The sequence below is a fragment of the Ammodytes marinus genome (genome assembly GCF_949987685.1).
Source record: "Ammodytes marinus genome assembly, chromosome: 14".
NCBI lineage: Eukaryota > Metazoa > Chordata > Actinopteri > Uranoscopiformes > Ammodytidae > Ammodytes > Ammodytes marinus.
In genome coordinates, this window is record NC_137218.1 from 30,727,703 (window position 1) to 30,751,328 (window position 23,626).

The 23,626-nt window shown below is 41.5% G+C and overlaps 1 protein-coding gene across 3 annotated transcripts in view; it reads left to right on the forward strand.

The window, feature by feature from the left end:
• amot (angiomotin) overlaps positions 1 to 23,626 on the forward strand; it is a 167,060-nt gene that overhangs the window by 17,828 nt on the left and 125,606 nt on the right. For 2 of the 3 annotated variants that reach the window (XM_080041217.1, XM_080041219.1), the window contains exon 2: positions 9,441 to 9,700. The gene's annotated coding sequence lies outside the window, so the exon portion shown is untranslated. The remainder of the gene's footprint in view (positions 1 to 9,440; positions 9,701 to 23,626) is intronic. The other variant, XM_080041218.1, reaches the window with a different exon arrangement.

Below are 23,626 nucleotides of genomic sequence, written 5' to 3' on the forward strand. Positions count from 1 at the left end.
GATAGAAATCATCATGGGCCCCTCAACTAGTAGGGGAGAAATACAAAAGCAAGTTAAAAACAACAGCATTAGTAGCTCTGTCTAAGGGGGTTGAAGGCCCCCTCACACATACACAAATAAACTTTATATGTGTGAATTCTAAATTGTTCATATCCACCCTTTATCTGTTGAAATGGGCCTCTCAATCATAGAACATGGGTCTGCAGACCAATCTACTGTTTTTACAGTTGCAGAGTAAAGAGTGCTACCTGTTTAAGAAAAATCTGAAAAATAATGTTCCTTCTGCATCTCAGGATTTGATATCTCTCTAGTCTCTAAAATTTCCTCACAAAGTGCACCAGATTGATGCATTTTACTTTAAAAAGGTAAAAAAAATTCCACCCACCCCCCAACAAGGTACAGGGTCCCTCCAACAATACCCCAAGATCCTGTGGGAAACACTGACTTCCTTAATATGTTTTTGCCATTAATTGTATGTATCCGTGTAGAAAATTCAGTGTACCTGACTGGATAGGGACAAGTGGGGGGCCCTTTAAGAGTGTAAGCCCAGGGGCCCATTATCTCATAATCAGTCTATGATCCTATCACTCAATTCCTTTGCAAAGGCAGTTTTTTCACAAGTTAAGCTGTTCTTTCTGTTAGTAAATGCTGGCAAATGTGCCAAAAAGCAGTCGCAGAGATCTTGCAATGGCAAAAAAATTTCGCTCGCGCCCTGCGGACGCGAGCTTCTGGGTGTTTTTTTTTTGGGGGGGCGGGTGGGGGTGGGCATCACTGACAATTTCTGCTTAGGGCATCCAAAAGCGTAGCAGCGGCCCTGTACGCACCTAACGTGCTGCTTTAGCGCGTCTACGCGCCTAAACCAATGGTTCCCTATGCAAAAATGCCAATTTTCTACACCTCTTACGCACATAACGCGTTTGGTGTGGCCGTACCTTTACTGTTACTCTCAGGTTGTCCACACCTAAGACCGCGAAAGCTGCTCTCAGCACAGCTGTGCGATTCAAGAGTGTCTAGTTGCAGACCCATGGGGGAGTGGAGCTCCACTGTAGAACAGAAATACGTCACCTTCACTTGAATAAGGAAGTAAGTGGAAAACAACGTCAAACAATAGCAGGACTGCTAGGTTTGTGTTATTAATCAGAATCAGAATCAGAAAAAGCTTTATTTATCACAAGAAGGGCAATTTAGTTTACAGTTCCAGTTCGCAGTAAAAAATCATTTGAATAAATACTATAAAAAGCAGTACGAGGTAGAAAATAACATAAATAGACAAACAGCAGTCCAACACACAAATTCAACTCACATTCATTTCAACTCAACCTGTCAGAACAACCACCCAGCTACACTGGTGCTCTCCACCTACTCCTGACCCTTGTGATCATTCAGTAACCTGATGGCCTGCAGGAATAAAAGAGTGTGAGTACCTCACTGTTCTTGCCCTGATTGAAAGATAGCGCCACCCGGAGGGCAATAGTGTGAATTCCTCACTGAGGACATGGTCAGGCTGACTCATAATGCATTTGGCTTTCTGGATGGCATGTTTGTTCCACAATGAACTTATGCTCTTCAGCTGGATTCCAGTGATCTTTGAACAGATCTTTACAATGTTATTTAAACTGTTCTGGTCCTTCACTGACAGACAGTTAAACCAGCATGTAAATGAAAAAGTTAAAAGACTCTCAATGAAAGACTGATAAAAAGTATTAAGTACGGGCCCTCAATTTATTATTATCCACCATACTTATTAAGTACGGGCCCTCAACTTATTGTTATCCACCATACTTCTTCTTCTTACTTCTTATTCTTCCATGACATTTTTCTAGCTCCTACTCTTCATACACCGTTTCACTTAGACATTCCACATTTTCACAGAACGTGCGTCCCTACCCCACGGGGTGTGCTATTATACAGTTTTTTGATTTTCCACAAGCTGTTATTAAGCCCAGACTGAAAAAAGTTTGAGATGCTACGCCCCTCACACCTTAAAGGCCTACTTCACCGGTTTGAATATGAAGGTGTATTGAATTCTGAGATCCTATGTAGTATAAATGTGCAAAAAAAATTGAAATTGGTTCATCCTAGCCTGAGAAAAGGCAGAAAGAGTGTTTTTTTTAACCCTATATTAATCTTACTGTGACATCACAGTAAGATAAATATAGGGTTAAAAAAAAACCTTACTTTGTAAATATTACTGTGATTTCTCCTACTGTGACATCACAGTAATATTTACAAAGTAATTTTTTTTTTAACCCTATATTTATCTTACTGTGATGTCACAGTAAGATTAATATAGGGTTAAAAAAAAAACTCTTTCTGCCTTTTCTCAGGCTAGGATGAACCAATTTAAAAAAAAATTGCACATTTATACTACATAGGATCTCAGAATTCAATACACCTTCATATTCAAACCGGTGAAGTAGGCCTTTAAGTCCGATTCCCTTGAAATTTCTCACACGGGTACACTTGAGGGTGCTCTACAAAAAAGCCTCTGGGACCGCCTGGAAATATGTTCCGCTAATTAGCATAAACTGAAAAACTGTTTTTTAACCACAACTTTCTGAAATTTTACTGTATAAACACTAAATTAGTCACGGAACTTCAGGGGACTATGACACGTCCGTAAAATATTAGTAGGATAGCTCGAAAAACATGGCCGCCATTGACAAAAACGTTTACTTAGTTTCGGGGCTTAGTTTCTGCACATATCGGGGATATGTGCAGAACACGTGTGGTAGCATGCCTGGGGAGGCTTTTCGAGATTAACCCATAGGGGGTGCCACAAATGCGAAAACCACAATACAAAAATGCAATGTTTGACAGGCCACGCCCCTTTCCCCCTAACTCTGATTGACTTGAAATGTCTTACACATGTACAGCTCATGGTGCTCTACAATAAAGCCTCTTGGACCATAGCGGTCAGCCATGATTTTTTTTCTCCCTAATTTGCATAACCTGAAAAAAAGTCACGTGAAATTTCCTTTATGGATTTCCAACCTATCATCACCAAATTGTGTACACAGCATTAGGGGACCAACATACACATGTGTATAAAGTTTTAGCGAGATAGCTAAAAAACAAATGGCAGCCCTTAACAGGTACACTTGAGGGTGCTCTACAAAAAAGCCTCTGGGACCATATAAATCCGCCTGGGATTATGTTTCGATAAAACATGTTTTTAACCACAACTTTCTCAAATTTCACTGTATCGACACCAAATTTCTCACGAAGCCTCGAGGGACTAAGAGACACAAAATATTAGTAGGATAGCTTGAAAAACATTGCCGCCATTGACCAAAAGGTTTACTTAGTTTTGGCCATAACTCCTTAACCATAGGTCCTTTCATCATAAAACTTGCTGGATATGTGCAGAAGTCATGTGGTAGCATGTCCCTCAAAGCTTGTCGAGATTAACCAATAGGGGGTGCCACAAATGCGAAAACCATAATTCAAAAATGCAATGTTTGACTGGCCCTTTTCCCACTCACTCTGATTGACTTGAAATATAGAATAAAGCCTCTTGGACCATAGGGGTCAGCCATGATTTTTTTTTCTTCCCTAATTTGCATAACCTGAAATACAGTCAAGTGACATCTACTTCGTGGATTTCCAACCTATCATCACCAAATTGTGTACACAGCATCAGGGGACCAACATACACATGTGTATAAAGTTTTAGCGAGATAGTTAAAAAACAAATGGCAGCCCTTAACGAAAACGTCTTCGCAAGAGCGGCCATTTTTCTGCAGATTTGCCACGATTGCAACCTTCAGTTGGCCACAACTTGGGACTGGAGTTTGGAAAGCGCGCAGCGGCGGTTCGTAGAAGCGTTTGAGCCCGGCCGGCGGGTGGGGCGCCGCCGATGCGGGGCTGGCGGTCGGTGCTGGGGGGCCCGTACTTTCAAAATCTCTGCGGGATTTTCTAGTTAAGTATGGGCACTCAATGTATTGAGGGCCCGTAATTATTACTCTCCACCATACTTATTCTGACTTCTGACTTCTTCTTCTTATTCTGCCTCAAATTTCTAGCTGCTTCTCCTCCCACACCGTTACACGCACTCAATGTATTGAGGGCCCGTAATTATTACTCTCCACCATACTTATTCTGACTTCTGACTTCTTCTTCTTATTCTGCCTCAAATTTCTAGCTGCTTCTCCTCCCGCACCGTTACACGCAGACATGCAAATTTCTCACACAGGTGTGTGTTAAGGTGCTCTACAAAAAAGCCTCTGGGACCATAAAATTTCTTCAGGGAGTATTTCCCGCTAATTAGCATAAAGTGAAAAACAGCGCGTTATCCACAACTTTCTGCAATTTGACTGTATCAACACCAAATTTCTCGTGAAGCCCCGGGGGACTACAATAAACATACCCGTAAAAGATTAGTAGGACAACTTGAAAAACATGGCCGCCATTGACCAAAAAGTTTACGCAGGGACGGGGCTTAATAACACGTTGGCCATAACTCCTTAACCATAGGTCCTATCATCATCAAACTTGCTGGGTATGTGCGGAAGTCATGTGGTAGCATGTCCATAGAAGCTTATCGAGGTTAACCCATAGGGGGCGCCACAAATGTCACCCGACTCCGATTGACTTGAAATTGATTACACTTGTACAGCTCATGGTGCTCTACAATATAGCCTCTCGGACAATAGGGGTCAGCCATGATTATTTTTTTCGCCGCCATTGCCCAAAAAGTTTACGAAGGGGCGGGGCCTATACACAAATTGGCCATAACTCCTTAACCATAGGTCCTATCATCATCAAACTTGCTGGGTATGTGCAGAAGTCATGTGGTAGCATGTCCCTCTAAGCTTATCGAGATTAACCCATAGGGGGCGCCACAAATGTCACCCGACTCCGATTCACTTGAAATTGATTACACTTGTACAGCTCATGGTGCTCTACAATATAGCCTCTCAGAATTTTTTTTAAATTTCCGCTAGGGGGCGCTATAATTAAACCCAGGCTGAAGAAAGTTTGAGAGGCCGCGCCCCGCACACCGTAAGTCCGATTGACTTGACATTTCTCACACAGCTGTATGATAAGGTGCTCTACAAAAAAGCCTCTTGGACCATAAAAGTTAACCTGGAAATATTTTCGGCTAATTAGCATAAACTGAAAAACAGGGTTTTAACCACAACTTTTTCAAGTTTTACTCTATCGACACCAAATGTCTCACGAAGCCCCGTTGGGCTATGACGCACGTCTCCGAAAAATATCAGTAGGATAGCTTGGAAAACATGGCCGCCATTGACTAAAATGTTTACGCAGGGGCGGGGCTTAATTACAAATTGGCCATAACTCATTGACCGTAGGTCCTATCATCATGAAACTTGCAGGATATGTGCAGAAGACATGTGCTAGCGTGGCCCTCTAAGCTTGTCGGGGTTAACCCATAGGGGGCGCCACAAATGCGAAAAACGTCATTCAAAAATGCAATGTTTGCCAGGCCACGCCCCTTTCCCCCTGACTCCGATCGACTTATCATTTGTCAGACATGTACAGCTCACGTCGCTCTACGGTAAAGTCTCTCGGATCGCAGGGGTCGGCCGTGATTTTTTTTCCTTCCCCGATTTACACGGGCGGCCCGTACTTTCAAAATCTCCGCGGGATTTCTAGTTCTTCCATGAAATTTTTCTAGCCGCTACTCCTCCCACACCGTTGCACGCAGACATGCAAACATTTCACAGAACATTCGTCCCTACCCCACTTGGTGTGCTATTATACAGTTTTGGGATTTTCCACAAGGGGGCCCTGTTATTAAGCACCGACTGCAAAAAGTTTGAGAGGCCACGCCCCTCACACCGTAACTCCGAATGATTTGAAATTTCTTACACAGGTACACTTAAGGGTACTCTACAAAAAAGCCTCTTGGACCATATAAGTCCGCCTATGAATATTGTTCGCTAATTAGCTTAAACTTAAAAACCTGTTTTTAACCACAACTTTCTCACATTTTACTCTATCAACACCAAATTTCTAGGGCTGGCCCGAATGCCATTTTTCAGGCTTCGAATATTCGTTGGTTTTTCCGAGCGAATATTCGGATATTCGTTCCAGAAAAACACACCATCAAACCAACATTAATAATGCCAATGTACTCACTGAACCTAGACAGCAAGCTGCGTAGTTTGTTGATGCTTTAATAACTTTCGAACGGTAGTAAAGTCGGAGTTCCTTACTTTTTCCCCGTGGAGGCGAACAGCTGTTTTTCCGTTCCAAATCAGCTGTCCTCTGCGCCATCGTAACCTGTACAGGAGCTTATCAATTCATCCAGGAACGTGCATATTTTCGGCGATTTATAAATCCATACAAAGATCCAATATTGATAGTCTTTTGTGTCCATATTATATCCATTATTGACCGCCTATTCCCATGATGCAAGCAAGTCACGGTTGATGATGGGCAATAGCAGCGCTGAATGTAAACAAACAGCTGAGCTAAACTAACGTTAGCATTACGCCAAGCATTACCTTTCCTTCCGAAATCGCGCTAATGTTGTGGTAGCCTATAGAGCAGGGGTCTTCAACTAAAATTGAAATGGGTCCAGTAACCAAAAGTGTCTTGCAGCAAAGGTCCGAACCTCATAATGTCTGAATCCAATAGCGAACCCTTATCTATCAAATATGATCAACACCGCACAACTCCTGATAATTTTTACCACATTTACTTTCAATTTCAAAATAGCTTACTTTTAACATGGACAAGGAAAGGCATAAAGTAGCACATACTTACACAAAACAGACACTTAATGCAACTTAATGCAAAATATTACAGGCTAATGATCTGTGCTATGGCAAAAATATCATATTACCTTTATTTTATGCCAGGATCACGATCTTGTTTTTATCCCAATTCATTTTTCATACTGGTTAAGATTATTTAAAAAGTTTTAGTCAATTCAAGGGCAACAGTTTAGTTGATAATCATATGGTAGTAGCCTATTATGTTTAATTCCAGGTTCCTCAAAATTATTTTGTACAGATTTATGAATGATTCAATTCTAAGAATGACATGTAGCCTAGGCCTGTAATAGGCTAAAGTTAGTTAAATAAACACATTTATGCACCTCAAAAACATTCAGGAAAAAGAAGGCCTACCTTTTTAAACCAGATTTAATCTGTGTGTGCAATTTAACCAACTGGACATTAAAAAGTGTTGACATAGACTCTTTCAAACTAACTTTTTGTCATAACTTAAAATACATATCCTTTGCCAGGTAAAACATGACTGCAGTTACCTCTCTCCAGAGCTTACTTGTCTTTTCATATGGAGTGGCTTGTTTGTTTTGGTCTGGTGTTAGAACGTGCTGCTGCTGCTGGCTGTAGCCTACTGTGTGGATCCTCATCCTTTGACTTTCTTTTCAGTTGATTGAAAAGGTTTGTCCTGTTGCTATCCGACGTTGTAATTATTTCAGTACAAACTTTGTATCTAACTCTTGTGGGGCCGGGGACGAACTGTCAAAACGGGTCGTTTGCTGTGAACTGTCGGTGCGGGGGCGAGGGCGTGGCGGCGGTGCGCTGTCAGAGGGAACCGAGCCGGTGAACTCGGAGTGTCGAACTGCATCATCAGGTGCCTCTGTTTTGTCTCACATACTGAGTGGATGCAGGCTTTTTATAACGCATATAATCCGTCCGTGGATGCAGGGCGCACGATAACGAAGCGTGCGTTGTCAAGGCAGCAGCGCTGCAGGAAACGCTTGTCTGTCCGTGCAGCGCGCTGCGTGCATTGCACTGCAAAATCACCCGATCATGTTTCGAAAATAAAACATCATTTCTGTAATCTAATTTAGACCATGTTTTCGCGGTCAACTTTCCTAATTTTCGAGAAAGCCATTTTCTCATTCCAAATCTTCCGCTCCTCCAGTAAACAAACGATTTGATTGGCTGTTTTTTGAGTGACGCTATTACGCACATGCCGTGACAGACGGAGGGAGGGGGAGAGTTCGACGAGTGCATTATCTTCGCTCTGTGAAGATTATTACTACTTTTTGTTGTTTTTATGCTTTTCTTTATAGGGAAGAACGGGGTAATCTGAGCCACTTTTTACATTTGCTCCCCTTTAAGCAAGCTAAAATGATTCATCACTCAAATGTACACATTTCCCATTAATTCAGGATGTTTCCTAGAAATGGGCATTAGTAGAATTTTTTCAAGACAAAGGGCAGTGAAAATATGATTGTTTTAAAAAAAGTTGGCATGTGGCTCACTTTACCCCAGCTGTGGGGTAAACTGAGCCAGACCAGGAAAATCAAGGGGGTAAAGTGAACCAGCTGGGGGTAAACCACTTTCCACTCTGAAACTACCATAACAACACATATTGTAACAGTTATAATCCTAAAAGCTAACCACACATTCCAGAACTAGTGTCGGACTAGTAAAAGAATGATGGGGTTTGGTCAAAGCAAATTTTCTAAACACTTGAAAGTAACTCTGAACAAAATCAAATACAACATATTATAATTCAAAAGGTTTTAATAAGATTCAAATGAAAGATAGAACCAGTTAGATTAGAACACAGTCTGGGGGTCAGAACACAGGACCCTTAGAGCCAGCTAGTGTCTGGGGGTCAAAGCATAGGAAAATCAGAACCAGCGAGAACAGCCTGGGACTCAGAACACAGGAGAAGACCCAACTGGATTATAACATCAGACTGTCATACTCTACAACTAGGCCTACTCTACATTCCAGCCCTGAAGGTTACAGGGAAAGATGAGAAGGTGCTCTTTCCGTGTGGTTGCCCATGGTCGTCTTCCTGGTGTATTTCCTTGGCATGATGGCTTTTCTACAATGTGTATGACATTAAAATAAAACATATGTCATGTAATATTACATTAAATATGTTTAAGACTAACCTTAACTTGTGCCTCATGGTGGGGGAAAGTGAGACAGTGTCTCAATTTCCCCCACAGCATTTGGCTCACTTTCCCCCACCACCACAATTTGATAATATATTTTAAATGAGTGTCTAATTTGTATTTTACAATTGTTTTATAACTTGTGTATCCAAATATTATTTGCTGACAAAATATACTGCAGTTTGAGCTACCTTTGCAAAAAAATTATTTAAAAAGTTTTTTTAATTTTTTTATAAATAAAACGAATATTCCGAATACTGAATTGAGCTCCGAATACTAATTTAACAAACGAATACTCGGATATTCGAATAATTCGGGCCAGCCCTACAAATTTCTCACGAAGCCTCAGGGGACTACGATGCACATTTCCGTAAAATATTATTATTAACGACTGTTGCCGTTGTGGCAAATCACTAGCAAAGGGCCGCTCTTGCAAAGACAGTTGCGGCCATGTTTCTATTCATGTCACTAAGATACCTCAATACTTGAGGACCTGCACTTAAAAATTATGGTGGAAAACAATAAGTGCAGGCCCTCAATTCACTGCACTTAATAAAACAAATATTCTCAATTATTTCAGAATTCTTGGGTTTCTGGGATGCTACCCAGCACCTTCACATCTTGGAGAGGCTTTAGGACCTGCTGAGTCTGCAGGAAGTCCAGAACCAGGAGCTGAACAACCAATCACCATAAGGCCACCTTACACTGGACCACCTCCACCCACAACAACATCATCAGAAGCCGCATTTCCTGCTCAAACTCATAACATCCTGGTGGGTCTGCTGCAACATAGTAACATGTGCAGCTGTTGCCACTGATGCCCTTGACATAGCCATACAGGTAGGTATAAGAGGGAGGAGACTTTTTTTTAAATGTGGGAGAGTAAGTTGTAAGGAGATAAGATGAGTGGGAAGGTAAGGGGGAGTCAAGGTAGATATTGGGAAAGTCAGAAAATGGGAAGAGTGGAGCTTGTTCAACTTTCTTTCAAAACTGACTTTGTGGACAGCTACGGCCTGGTTGCTCAACAAAGTACAGCCGTTCCTCACGTTGGTGGCCGACAAAAACATCGAGCTCCATCAAATCCTGGCCAATCATCTTACTGAAGCATCTGCTACACCGTGTGTAAACGAGTAAACGCAACGGTCCTCCTGGGGGAGAGACCCGTTACTGCCCGCCGCGTGTCTTCCCCGTGCCCGGGACAAGACTTTCTTCATAGCAACATGAGGGAAAAATGCGCCTAGCTGCCAAAGATTGCGGGCGCTATTTCGCCGCAAATCATGGATATGTTAGTGCGCCACACGCAATCCATTCTTAGTGGATCTGGTGCTAAATGTGCAAAAACAAGCCCAATGAAGACAGAGTAGAAACTCATAAACTGCTAACGTTTGCCGCCAAAATCTCTATGGGGAGCTACAGAGAGGCGTGCTATCATGGGAACTTTCCAATAATGTGGAAACACCTCCAGTAAGGAACCAGGTCCCAAAGTGAGTGGAGCAGAGTTGAGGAAAAGCGCCATGTAGAGGAGGCGAGAAGAAAAGAAGGGCAAAGGAGTTGTTAATACAAGTTGTGTGGTAGAAGAACATTTAAAATACAGTGCTGCTTGAAAGTATGTGAACCCATTGAGCATTTTGGAATTGTATTCAGTTTAACCATTAATCATTAATTGTTATTAATACCAGCATTTTCTATATGAAATAACAGATTTAATAACACAAGAAAAGGGATTTTTCTGGTAAAGACCAACCCAAACATTACATCTGGAGATTTGCAGACCATTTGCCACCACTATTCTTCACTTGGGAGAATGTTATGTTGGTGGTAGGCAGAGTTGCGTTTTTGCCCAAACATGGCGGTTTTGGTTATGACTAAACAGTTCAATTTTGGACTAATATGTCCACAGAATAGACTTTCAGAAGACTTCAGATATCTCCAGGTGCTCTCTAGCAAAGTTGTGACAAGCAGTTTTGTTCTTTTTTGAGAGGCTTCTTCAGCAACCCTCCCATGAAAGCCATGTTGACTTGAGTTTTCTTCTTATTGTGCAACCATGCTCATCTGTCCCAGATGCTGCAAGAGAGGTCTTTAAATCACAAGATGTAATGTTTGAGTTGGCTTTTAACTGAAAAATCACTTTTCTTGTGGCGCTTGTGGATATTTTTTAAGGGAGTCCACTTTTAGGCAGATGTTCAGTCTCTCTCCATTTGTAGATGATTTGCCTCACGGTTGACCGATTTTTTTAAATTAATTGATAGCTGTACCCAGACAAATGGGCAACATCACAACTCTATTCCTGAGAGATTTTCTTTCACTTTTGGCATGTCTGACCTGTATGGGTTCACTTTGGTCAGCCTAAACTGACCTGGTTTGATCTCTGTTTTATCTAGTACCGCCCAATTTCTTCCCTTAAGATCTCTCATTACATTGGTCCATTTCATCACTCACTTTGGCCCACCTGATTGTGTTAACCTGCTCAATTTAGGAAATGCAGCTCAGGGTTCACAAACTTTTGCACATACAAAAGTTGGCAAATATATTTTTTAATCTGTCCGGAAAATAAAAATTTTGAATTGATAAACAAACATCTGTTATTTCATATAAAAAATACTGGTATTGATAAAAATTAATTAATTATGGTTAAAATAAATAAAATTCCAAAAGGCTCAAGGGGTTCACATACTTTCAAGCCTACAGTATGTTAAATGGATCACTTAACCAAGGATAACCAATAACAAACCATTTTAATAATTGATAGGTTTTATATAGCGCTTTATTGCCTAGGCACTCAAAGACGCTTTACATTTCCTGGTTCAATTCGTTCACACTCAGTCATACCGGTGGTGGTAAACTACGAGAGTAGCCACAGCTGCCCTGGGGCAGACTGACGGAAGCGTGGCTGCCATTCAGCGCCAACGGCCCCTCCGACCACCACCTCAAACATACAGCAATCATACACATTCACACAGGGCAAGGTGGGTGAAGTGTCTTGCCCAAGGACACAACAACCATGACACAGATGGCCGGGCGGGGATTGAACCACCAACCCTTGGATCGTTGGCCAACCCGCTTAACCACCTGAGCCACAGTCGCCCCGAAAACTTTTCACAGTTTAGTAGTCGATGCAAAACAATGGCCAAACGTAGCAGTCAGATGGCTAACATTTGTACATGGTTAACGTAAGGCTTCCGAACATGCATCTGGCTCTCAGAATAAAGATTGAGCTACAATCTGTGATGTAATTAATTGACACTGATATAAAAAAAAAATGGGAGCGAATTACCAACAAATGCTGTGATAGATGCAATGAACCTTTACTGATCAAGATATTTCGGACAAGATATACTGTGTGTCTGATTTCTAATGATTTGTGTAAGGTGCAGCACACAGGAGGACAGGTTTCATACAACTGACATCACCTTAATTCTACACTATCTGACCTTCCATATGCTATTTTAGAGGTATTATGATCCACAGGAACTCAATTTGAGGGAGCATTCCTCAAAAAAGTATCAATCATCTCCTCTGACTCTATGCAAGTGTTTATTTCCTAAAATTTCAGACATTGCCATAAACAATCTGGATTCTTTAAATAAGATTTTACAGAGGAAATTATTAAACAGAATCAAATGTACCCTAAAAGAAAATAACTAACCTAAAATAACTAACTCTTGACTACGTCATTGCCTTTATCTTCTTAACCCTTTGATACACAACATAGGTCGAAATAACCGGTATTAATTTCTTATGTTATTTCATGCATGGCCACATTCACAACATTTTGATAACGGAGTAATTAGTGATATGTGTTTGTTGTGTTGTCAAACAAGCGTGTTTCAAATATTAAATGTTTTAGTTTGGAATACCTGCCAAAATAATAATTTAACAACATTCATATACAGTATTTCTTCTATGCACTTTTTACTTACTTCTAAATAATTTGTACACGAGAAACATGGAAAAGGTTTAGGAAAAAAAATAATGTTTGGTAATCAAAGCCAAGATATTCATGAAATATAATAGAGTGAAAACGGATTATTCTTGACCCATTGTGTACATTAGAAGGGTGCTGATACAGAAATATTTTTAATCAAAAAGACGGAAATAAGTATTTGTGGTGATCAACAATTTAACTGAAAAATACCTGAAATGCTGAATGATGGCATCTATTTATTGCAAAGAAATAGGAAATGAATTGTCTAAAGTCACTTTATATCTGTTGTTTTTGCTGTTTTTGTTTTGTTTTGGTCCCCTGTCCTACTAACATCCTGCTGCTAGCTGGCTGCGCACAGGCCAGAAAGAGAAGAGTTAGGTATGAACCGCAGGAAATGGCAGTTGAAGTATAGTTGGAGAAAGTGCATCTACAGTCTACATGGCTCTGGATTGCATCTGTGTCTGTTACTGCTGCCTCTCGCTTTACTCGGCCACACATGAAACGTCTCAACTGCTGATGCTGCTGCAGCGCTGCTTCTAAGGGCGCACTCACACTAGGGCCGCTGTTACGTGCCCGAGCTCATTTGCATACTAAAGTCTAGAACGTTTGGCTAGTGTGACCACACCATCCGTAATCCAGCACAGAACACTTCCTTGGCCACGGCACACTTGGGAGAGGTGTGCCGTGGCCAAAGTACAGCTGCTAATGAGATGACACGCGCACAGGCGGCGTTCCTAACATGAATTTATTAAGGATGCATAGACCGTTAACGTCCGCTGCCTTACTAGTCGGCACCAGAATTGCTCACCACTTGGACTTGTACATAAAATGTGTGTGTGGGCTAATAAAAGAGGGAGAGAGCTAAATAGGTGAGCGCAGAAAGCAAAGCAAAAAGGTTTTCGTGTTTACTCACGTTCGTCAGATGATTTTTTTCTTTTTCCTCCCGTCAGCTGTCATAATACTGCCTTTACGCATGGCGGTGGAGACGAACCCAAAACAACACACTGCGGGACTCTGCGGTCCGGTGATAAGGAAACAGTAGCCTACACTAAGGTTTAACAAGAAACGTTATAAAGACACTTAAAATAACTATCTCTGCCCATACAAAAAGTTCTGACTTGAATTACCTGATGGAGCGATCGATGTGTATAAAACCATCCGGTACGTATGGTCTGATGACGGGCCGTCATATTAATAATAAACAGCGTGCTGCACAAATATGAGACTGTCCACCGCGACCTATTACGTCAAGGCTACATTTAAAAAAAACAATAGCTTAAGGTTTCTCGTTGCTCTAATGTGGAAGTGGAATATTTGTAGCCTACAAGTAGACTATGCTCCAAATCAGTGGCGGCTCCTGACAATAATCTCAGGGGGGGCAATTGTTGCCATGATGGGAAATATGAACCAAAATTAACCTAAATCAGATAGCATATGACAATGTCATATTGCATTTAACTGTTTGTTTTTCCTGTTCATCTGGCATAACCACTCTGGCAACATTAGACAAGCATTGCACTGTACAGTATTTTTGGAAATTAAGTTAGTTAATTTCTTGAATAAAATTATTTTAGCTCTAAAATGATTTAATTATCCGGCTGTGGCCATCACAGATGACTTGTCATCTACCAGTGTGCTCCTCAGATAGGCTTCCTTTAAAAGTTAGGAGACAAAAATGGATGCTGGCATAGCATGTGCAACATTAACAGTGCTAATCATCACATTGGTTTGGGTTACTACTGTCTACAGCACTTGGTAGGCGGGTTTATGTCGGACGGTGAAAGCAGCTGTCAGCTAAACGACGATCAACAGCTGATCGCCGTTCGGCGCTGGCTCGTATATGCAGATTGATGTTTAATGTTTGTTTTACCTTTTCTGAGAGATGATGCATAGGGGTGACACCCAAAGTTATCCATGCGGTCTCTGTGCTGCCATCAGGATGGATAAAAAGCCAGTATACAGTCCATATCATCATGCAGCGGCAGCAGGACAGAGCGTTAGCGCATTAGCATCCTGCTAGCCTCGTTAGCCGTTCAAACGAGCCCCGTGAAAATCCGCGTTTATAAGATCCCCCAATCCATCTTGGTAGATACTTGCTTGATGGTTACATTTTGTCTGGGAAAGACCTAGTCCGAGTCCGATCAAGTAAGTAGCTTGCCAGCCTAGCCTGAGTTGATATAAAGTTGTGTTGGTCTTGAATATGACCGCTCTGGGCTGCATACTGGACATGTGACTGTATTAGTCACTGTAATTGGTTTATTGTTTACTGTACGTATGACGACAACACGTTAGGGCGAGCACCCCCGGAACCCATAGAGATTGCATTGCGAGGCTTGCAGTTTGAAAAAAAAAAGTTTTACATTGATGTCTATGAGAGCGCTGGGGGCGATTTTCAACCAGCCCGACATCGCCCCAGAGTGACGGTACAGAGCACAGACGCTGATTGTACAATGATATTCAGACTTAGATGCAGGTAAAAACTGTATTGAAATCATAAATTATGATTATTAATACAAAAAAAAAAAAAAACATCATTATTATTCATTATTATATTTTCGTTTTTTGCTGATATGGCTCAAGGAGGGCGGCGCCCTATCGCCCTCTATGGGCGAGCCGCCACTGCTCCAAATCCTAAATGCGCACGGTGACGTAGGCAAGGTGCAATCGTGCCCAGGCCACGAGCAGTGTGAGCACAGGCCAGCAGGGGAGAGGGGGCAATCATGCTGGAGCACGGAACAGGCAAATTTGCCTAGTGTGAGTGCGCCAAAAGGGTGTATTCACACTAGGCACACGCCTAGAGAGGGTCAGGCTGCGCTCCTCACTCACAGCCCGGTGAGAAATGCGTCCTCACGATCAGTGGCGAACTTAGCCATTTTGGGGCTCCAGGCGAACAGTCATTTGGGGGCCCTTGCATCTAATGTACCTTATATCGCGCACACTGAGATACTCCATACAAGGGATGAACAAAAGTCACTAGCTTTTTTTCATTTTGGATGAGACTACTCAGGTACGTGTCAGAGGCTTTCTTAGCTTGGATTGGTCTAAGAGGATCACACATCACAGGGTCAAACTGAGCCATTAACTGAACCTGACCCATGACATGTCCATTGCCTAGCTAGTCCTAGTTCATTAAGTGTGTCAGAGGGGCCACGCAGAGGAAGCTTTCTCTCTGACAGGAAGTTGATGATTGCCACTAACCTGGATAAAATTCTAGAGACCAATATGACTTTGCTTTCAATTAAATGTGTTGTTTTATTTTTTAAATACACAGTGAATTACAAAATAGCCTGTGTCCACAGAGTCTAGGCCTATTTGAAATAAAATCTTCAAATATAAAAAATTAGGTTATAACCCTGCCTTCTTTAAGCATGGATAGTAGTGACTAAGTGTGCAGGGGAGAGAGAAATATACACAGATAGAGGGAGGAAGAGATAGCTTTATTTTGCTTTTTTACTTAAATTGATCATTGATGGCTTTAGACTGACTCCTGCAAGCCTATCAGCTGTTGTTCTGAACAGCTGTTACACACTGAGGTGAAAACGAAATTGAAACTTAACTATCGCCTGGCTGGGCTGACTTAAAGTGGAGCAGCCAAATATAGCCTAAACTAATAGGCCTAAATATTGTTACAAAAATACAGGCAATGTGTTGTATGATTTTTGTCAGTAGCCTACAGTAGACCTAGAGGCTGGCCCCGATCGCCACTAACTGTTCTGTAATACACGATCGCCGATCACGTGAACACACAGGCGTCTTTTTTTTAGCATATATGCATCCAATCCGCGGTTCACGTGGGTCCCAAACCGTGAGGGTTGGTCCGAATGGACCACGGATCAACCGTGATCCGTTGCACCATTAATTATCTCCATCAGTTTGTTAGCATAGCTGCTGGCTGAGCCAGAGCCACCTGTTGGATTGACAGTAGGAGCTGGAACGTTACCGGTTAATGATGTAGACAGCTGTTCTTCCGTCTCAGGTCCCGCTGCCACTGCGCTGGGTGCTGTAAAAAAGCTTAATAGCTTCGGCAGCTTTGATATTAAGTCCTGACTTTGGTCCTTCTTCTGTTTGTTTTGTGACCCGCTCTCGTATGTTCGCTTCATTTTGGTATAGGTAGGTTAGGTTTATCTCGTCTCTCTCTTCTCCCGCTATTTACTTTTTTGGATTTACGTCATGAACGTGCAGCGTCATGAGCGTAATGTGTAATGGAATAGTCCATGTAGTGCAGACTGAAGGGGGGTGCACGGTTGGCAGAAAGGCCGTCAAAACGCGAGTAATTAGACATCCCGGTGATACTATTGTGAAGAGATTTTTTATAAAAAAACAATAGATATGGGGCAAAATATAAAGAGGGCATTTTGGGGGCCCCAAATGGGCTTATGGGGCCCCGGGGCTCCAGGCAATTGCCTGGTTTGCCTCAATGGACGGCCCGCCCCTGCTCGCGATGAAGCTTGTCCACTCGCGGAAACTGTTCTGTGCGCGCGTGGTTTTCATGTCAGTTTTTATAAAAAATAAACACCACACAAGGAGTTTAAACTGAAATGAAAGTTAAGAGATGATAGAATCAGAAACCGATTGTAAAAGAAAAGGCAGCCACCAGAGCATCATCAGCATTCCCAGTGAGTCATAGTCAAATCAAACTTACTATATAGAGTAACTTCATACACAAAAAGTCAGCTTAGAGTGCTTTACATATACAAACATATTGACCCCCTTCCCTACCCATCCACAGAGCAGAACCTTGCAGATTGCACAATAAATGTTGTTTAAATCCCTCTGACCGGGGGCAAGTGTAACACTTTTTGGTTTTTGATTAGTCAAAAACATCTTGAACAATTTCGATAATTTATTCTATGTTGTGTTACTGTGCTCTACTTGTTAATATAAATTGTATTTATTTTATAAGCAGTAGAAAGAGTATAGGCCTACAGTAATAAGTATTTTACCCCTTCACAAGCATTCATTTAAAGATAAATGAATATACCGTGATATAATACCGTTACCATCTATGCTTCAAATTATACCGTGATATACATTTTAGACCAGGGTTTCTCAACGGGGGCGGTACCGCCCCCTGGGGGGCGTTCGTACAACCTAGGGGGGCGCTGGGACCAGGCTGGGACACGAGAGCTTTTTTTTTTAATAAATATATTTTAAACTTTCTTAAAAATCTTATAAATCTTTTGACTGCAAAATTAGGTTACCTGAAATAAACAGCCTATTTTAACTTTTCATGTTTCTAACCCCTCGACCTCTTTTTAACTATTCTCTCCAATGTTCTGCTGACTGTCACAGCCTTAGAAAAGAGAAGGCTCTGCAGACAGCCAATCAGAGGTCTTTGAGTCAGAACAACCAGCCAATCAAAGCCTTAGCGGCAGAGGAATCAGCCAATCACAGACTAGTATAATGACGTTTACTGATATTGCTAATGCTAATGCTAGCGCAGCGAGATTCAAACTTAAACTAACTATTGTCTCTGAGGTGGAGAAAACACAGAGTAATCAGCCAAAGCATGGAGTTAACTAACACACAAGCAGAACCATGTTAAAGATACAACCCTCATATGTTGGAGAGGGACGATATACTAAACGCTGTGCACCGCGAGAGGCTCACTGAAGCCCTGTACAGCAGCCCTATGACAGCAGCGAAGGTTGGCGAGCATTGTGGATAGCACACGGACAGCGTTTCCCTCTGTTGTGGGAGAGAGTCCACCTTCTCCTCCTCGCTTTCCCCACGTCCTATCTCGTTGAGCAGGGATTCAGCCAAGCACTGCACATGCAGTCAAAATATCGCAACCGTCTCAACCTGGTCAGCTCTGGTGCTCTTCGATTGAAATTGACGTCTCAGTGTCCCAACGTCAAGGCGCTGGCAGCGGGCCACCAACCGCAGGGCTCTCACTAATTTATTATCCAGCTGCTCTGAGCGTCTTCACAAAATGACCGTTGCATTTTACATCCCCAACTTAAATAGGCCTAATTAGGCCTCGTGCACGTTCTGTTTCGTGATTGGTTGAACAGTTAACGGTTATTCACCTCATAATTAATACAATGTGCATGCTGTTCACGTGATGTGCACCTGTTTTTTTCCATTATAAAATGACACATGTTGTTACCTACGTTCAATGTTTCTATTGATTAAAAAGAAAAAATAGATTACAACCAATGCTGATAGTGTTTTTTCTTTTTATGCAACCAGCCAACTGACAGCGGGTTAAATCTGCCTATCATAGAACAGGCTCATATTGGGATTTTTTTTAAATAATTCTTATAAGAAACCAAAACAGCACAGAAAATATGTTTTATTGTTGATAGAGGATGTAGCCAAAACATATTCTTAATTGTGTGTGTGTGTTTGTGTGTTTTTTTTTTTGGGGGGGGGCGAGGGGAGGGGGGGGGGGGCGCTAGAGTATCTCGGTAAGGTTAGGGGGGCGTTTGCTCAAAAAAGGTTGAGAACCACTGTTTTAGACCATACCGTACAGCCCTACTGTATTCACACCTGCCTGAAAGATGCGCACCAACCGAACTAAACACGGCAGGTGTGAATACACCCTAAAAGCCCCGTCTTTATACATCGAGTTTTCATAGATAATTCCCATTAATATGAAGTTGTTTCATGTCATTTTGTGATGCATATGATTAACATTTTGTTTTGACAGTAATTTGTGTTCCTCATTGCCTTTTTTTATTTATTTTTTTCACATTTTCGCTTGTGGGAAGTTTTATTTTGAAAGGGACAAACCGGTAAATTGTGAAACTACAGTAAATGCTGCTGGTATGACTGTCAACAGAGTATTTCTCTATCAGTTAAAGACCCAAGAAAAATAGCCGAGCCTGAGGTGAAATAGAGCATCGCTGCAGCCCGGCCTCTGACGGGCATCGGCAGGGCGTCGGAGGTTGAATTTGTGGCCACTGTAGTGTGTTAACACGGTTGCACAAAAAAAAGTCAGACGCAGACGCGCAGTAGACACTGGATGTGTGTTTCAGTGGTAATAAAGCATGTGAACTCTGCAGCAAAAACCAAATATTGTGCCTTTTGAAGCTGGTTATATTTTAGTTATAGTTCTGCTCCACCTCATGTTTCAAATGGTCACATGATATTGTATTTAATGTAATATAGCAGTGTTTGCATCATGATCAAGGATAAAACTGAAAAGATTACCTTAAAAGACAATAGAACGGGGGCGCTCGTGGTGTAGTGGTTAGAGCGCCCCCCTACTAGAGGCTCAGTCCTCAGCAGAAGACCCTGTGTTTTTTAATCCGGCTCTCTTCATGTCACTACACTCTATGCCCAATTTAATTTCTGTCGCTCCAAAGCTGTCTAATAAAGCATAAAAATGCCTAAAAATTCTAATATATATATTTTTTAAAGACACTGAAACAGGATTATGGAGCTCTGATGTTTCTTACATTTACAGACATAATACATGGTTCTTACCAACCAGTCTGATTTCTGCAGAGGTTTGTACTACTCTGTAGCAGCCTGGTGTCCTATGCAGGTAATTCAATGAAGTAAAACACAGTGGAAAGCTGTGCGTAATAACAATGCATTCTCGTGTTGAAATTCTCAAATCAGAGACTCAAGATTTATAAACATTGGTCCTGCTGCCTGCGGATGGCTGCAGTGGTTGAATAAGCCAAAGGAAAGCTTATCATAAAGTGTAAAACATCTTTGGACAACTAATACTGTAAGAATCAACAATATTCATTTATAGATATATGCAAACTAATTTGGTGTGCATCCTACCTTAATCATGTTCTTTTTTTATGCTGATTTAAAAGTACTCTTAATGCAGAATTTTAATTTACAACCATCAATTTGTTTTACATTTCTTAAATCATCAGTATAGCAATGATATGCATTGTCAAACTGGCAGACGTGCCCTAAAGAGAGCATGTGAGGGAGGGTAAGACATGTCTGAGGTATGACCCTTCAAGGAACTCAACAATGAATGGAAAAAAACGGGCACATTGTTAAATACCATTTAAACCATTCAAGAGCTTCTTCAGAGATAGCTATTATCTGTGATATTTAAAGGACTGTTTAAATATTAAAAGATACAGCTTTCTGCAACTACATTTTGCATGTGACTGCAAGGAGAGTTCTATCTGCTCTGTGCCTCTGAAGAAAAATTGAGCCAATTGGTCACATAACATGGGAGTTAAAGGTCCCATATTGTGCAAAATGCACTTTTTCGATGTTTTTGAACATAAACATGGGTCCACGGTGTGCCTAGAGACTGCCAAAGTATATAAAAAAAGAAAACTCTCCTTTTCTCACTCTCCCCCTTTCTGAAAACCTCCACCCCTCCCCCCAATATACTCCAGTCAGAAATCTCCCAGTTTTGACGTCAAAAACAGGAAAAGCCACCTCCCCCCACATTAGTAACCAGAAACTTCCACAGTGCAGTAGTCTATGATAACCCCCCCCCCCCCCTATTTCTCATTGGTCCACGCAGGGTTTTTCCTGGCTCAGAATGGGCCTTTGGGGGGTCAGTACGCGACCGACTTTTTTTGGAGTCGCGACTATGTGCAACAGTAAAGGCAAAACGTTTGTGTATTTTAAGAGGGTGTGGGGTTAAGGAGAGGGGAGTTTCTGTCCAGATCAAGAGCATTTCAGTCAGCCTGTCAATCACTACGTAACCATGGAGCTCACTGACGCTTATGAAATCACAATAAACAACCTGTAGATATGAAGTCAAAATACTAATAATGACTAGGCCTACCTATGGGCCGGTTTCACAGACATGGATTAAGCGTAGTTCTGGACTAAGTTGTACCTTCAATAGACAATCTCCATTCAAAATTCCGTTTAGTCCAGGACTAAGCTTAATCCATGTCTGTGAAACTGGCCCTAATTGTTTCTAATTGATCTAAACCATGGCAATTGCAAGAAGAAAGAAACAATCATAATCATGATTATTTTGAGTAATCACATTGTGTTATCACAATTATTAAAGACAGTTAATCATTATGCATTTATTTTACTTTTAACAAGGTTTTTTTCTAATAACACCATGACTTTGGTCTTTAAACAAAGGCCTAATTGAACTGAAAACAGGGAGAATAGAAATAGGCTAAATAAGTGAAACATATTTTTAATAATTGAATAAAAAAATATGTCAAAATAAAAATAACCAGTTGTAAATGGTGTTGATAGGGCACGTCTTTTGATAGCATTAAATGTAAGGGCATGATTTATTTATGTCAAGGAGCAGGGTGGATAGGCAGTTGCATTGTAGTGTTGACAGTTGTGGTGGCAGGAGTCAAGGAGCTTTAAACTTCCTGTGTTTTTTTATTCAGTGATTGCTTGGTCATAGACCACTATGACTCGACTTAAAGTGAATAAACAAATTGGTCGGGATGTTTAGAGGTGCAGATCAGGTCGTATACCTTTTTCTCTCTCTCTGTCTCTGTCTCGCGGTCGCGTATGTAACGTTACTCGCGTGTCCGCGCGTGACAAATCTTGCACATTATTTTAGTTTGTTGTGAGTCTGAAGTGTTTTCAGACTACACAATTAGTTTTACCTTTTATTCTCATCATCTAGAAGTTTTTCACCCCGGCAATGCGCAACATTTCCCTCCTACTCTCTGGACCAGCCGATAGCAAAATTATCAGGTGAGGGAGGGGCCGAGCAAGCGCACCGCTCGGCTGAAAGGGTTCGCTGCATTTACAAGCCTGCATGCCCCGGCGTGTGGAACAATGATAGTTTAATAACGATTATTTTGTTTTCATGATTGAGGGAAGCCGTAATAGTAATCGAAAATGAAATTCAAGTTATTGTCCAACCCCTCAAGAAGGATGACTTAAATTGGGCTGAATTTGGAGAGGTTTTAAATAGCTATATTTATTCTCAATCTTTATCATTTTGGCGCTCCTGATTTTCCTTTGGCGCTGGATAAATCCGCTTTGGCGGGCGCCAAAATTTTCTCTATGCAGGAAAAACCCTGTCCACGGCCCCAATATCCTCTGTAAAAATATTCCTTCACCTCCATCTTGTTTTCCTCGCTAAGCGACAAGATGCCTGTGGTACAGCAAAGCATGCTGAATGTTGCATACACCAACTATAATAATAATTATAATAATTTTGCTCATAATCCACTAATTTATCTTAATCACAGCAGCCTATTAATGCCTCGTTTTTAAAAACACAACGGATAGGAAGCTACTTGTGCTTTTTTTCAAACGGTGAAACTTAAATAAATGTTTTTATTGGTATTTTTGCCTATTAGGCAAAAATACCAATAAATATGTATAGCTATTAGCTTTGGGACAAGCATCCAGCTTTTGCTCATAATAACCCATTTAGATTCCCCACAGCAGTCTGGCAATGCCTCGTGTTTAGCAAGACAAAGCATTGGAAGGTAATAGTGTAGACGTCTAACTTTGAAGCTAATTTTTTCACTGATTTTAGTGTTATCTTTAACCGTTAGCCCCCGAGTAGCTTCGCAGTAGCCTCCATCTTTTGCCGCATTTTTATTGTGAACATGCCGTTTCCATTAGCTTGTGGCTGTCAGTGCATCTGTATGAACAAAGTCTTTCATGTAGACAAGGATCGGTCATGTCAAACTGTTCAAAGTGCGGCTGAGCTCCTGCGTTACTAGCACTAGACATGGTTCTTCTCATGGGTAAACCTAACCGTGGTAACAGCATAGGGTAACAGGCACTGCAAGCTATGGACCTATGGGCAGAGGCCAATGGCTTCGCTTCCGGACAGAGGCGGGGGGAGCTCATAGATTGTATATAAAACAAGGGGAGCTGCAGCTCGGTTTCAAAAATAGGCCATCGTGAGATTAGCTGAAAATCAGGGTATACAGGCATACTACAATAAATGATCTGAACGTTTT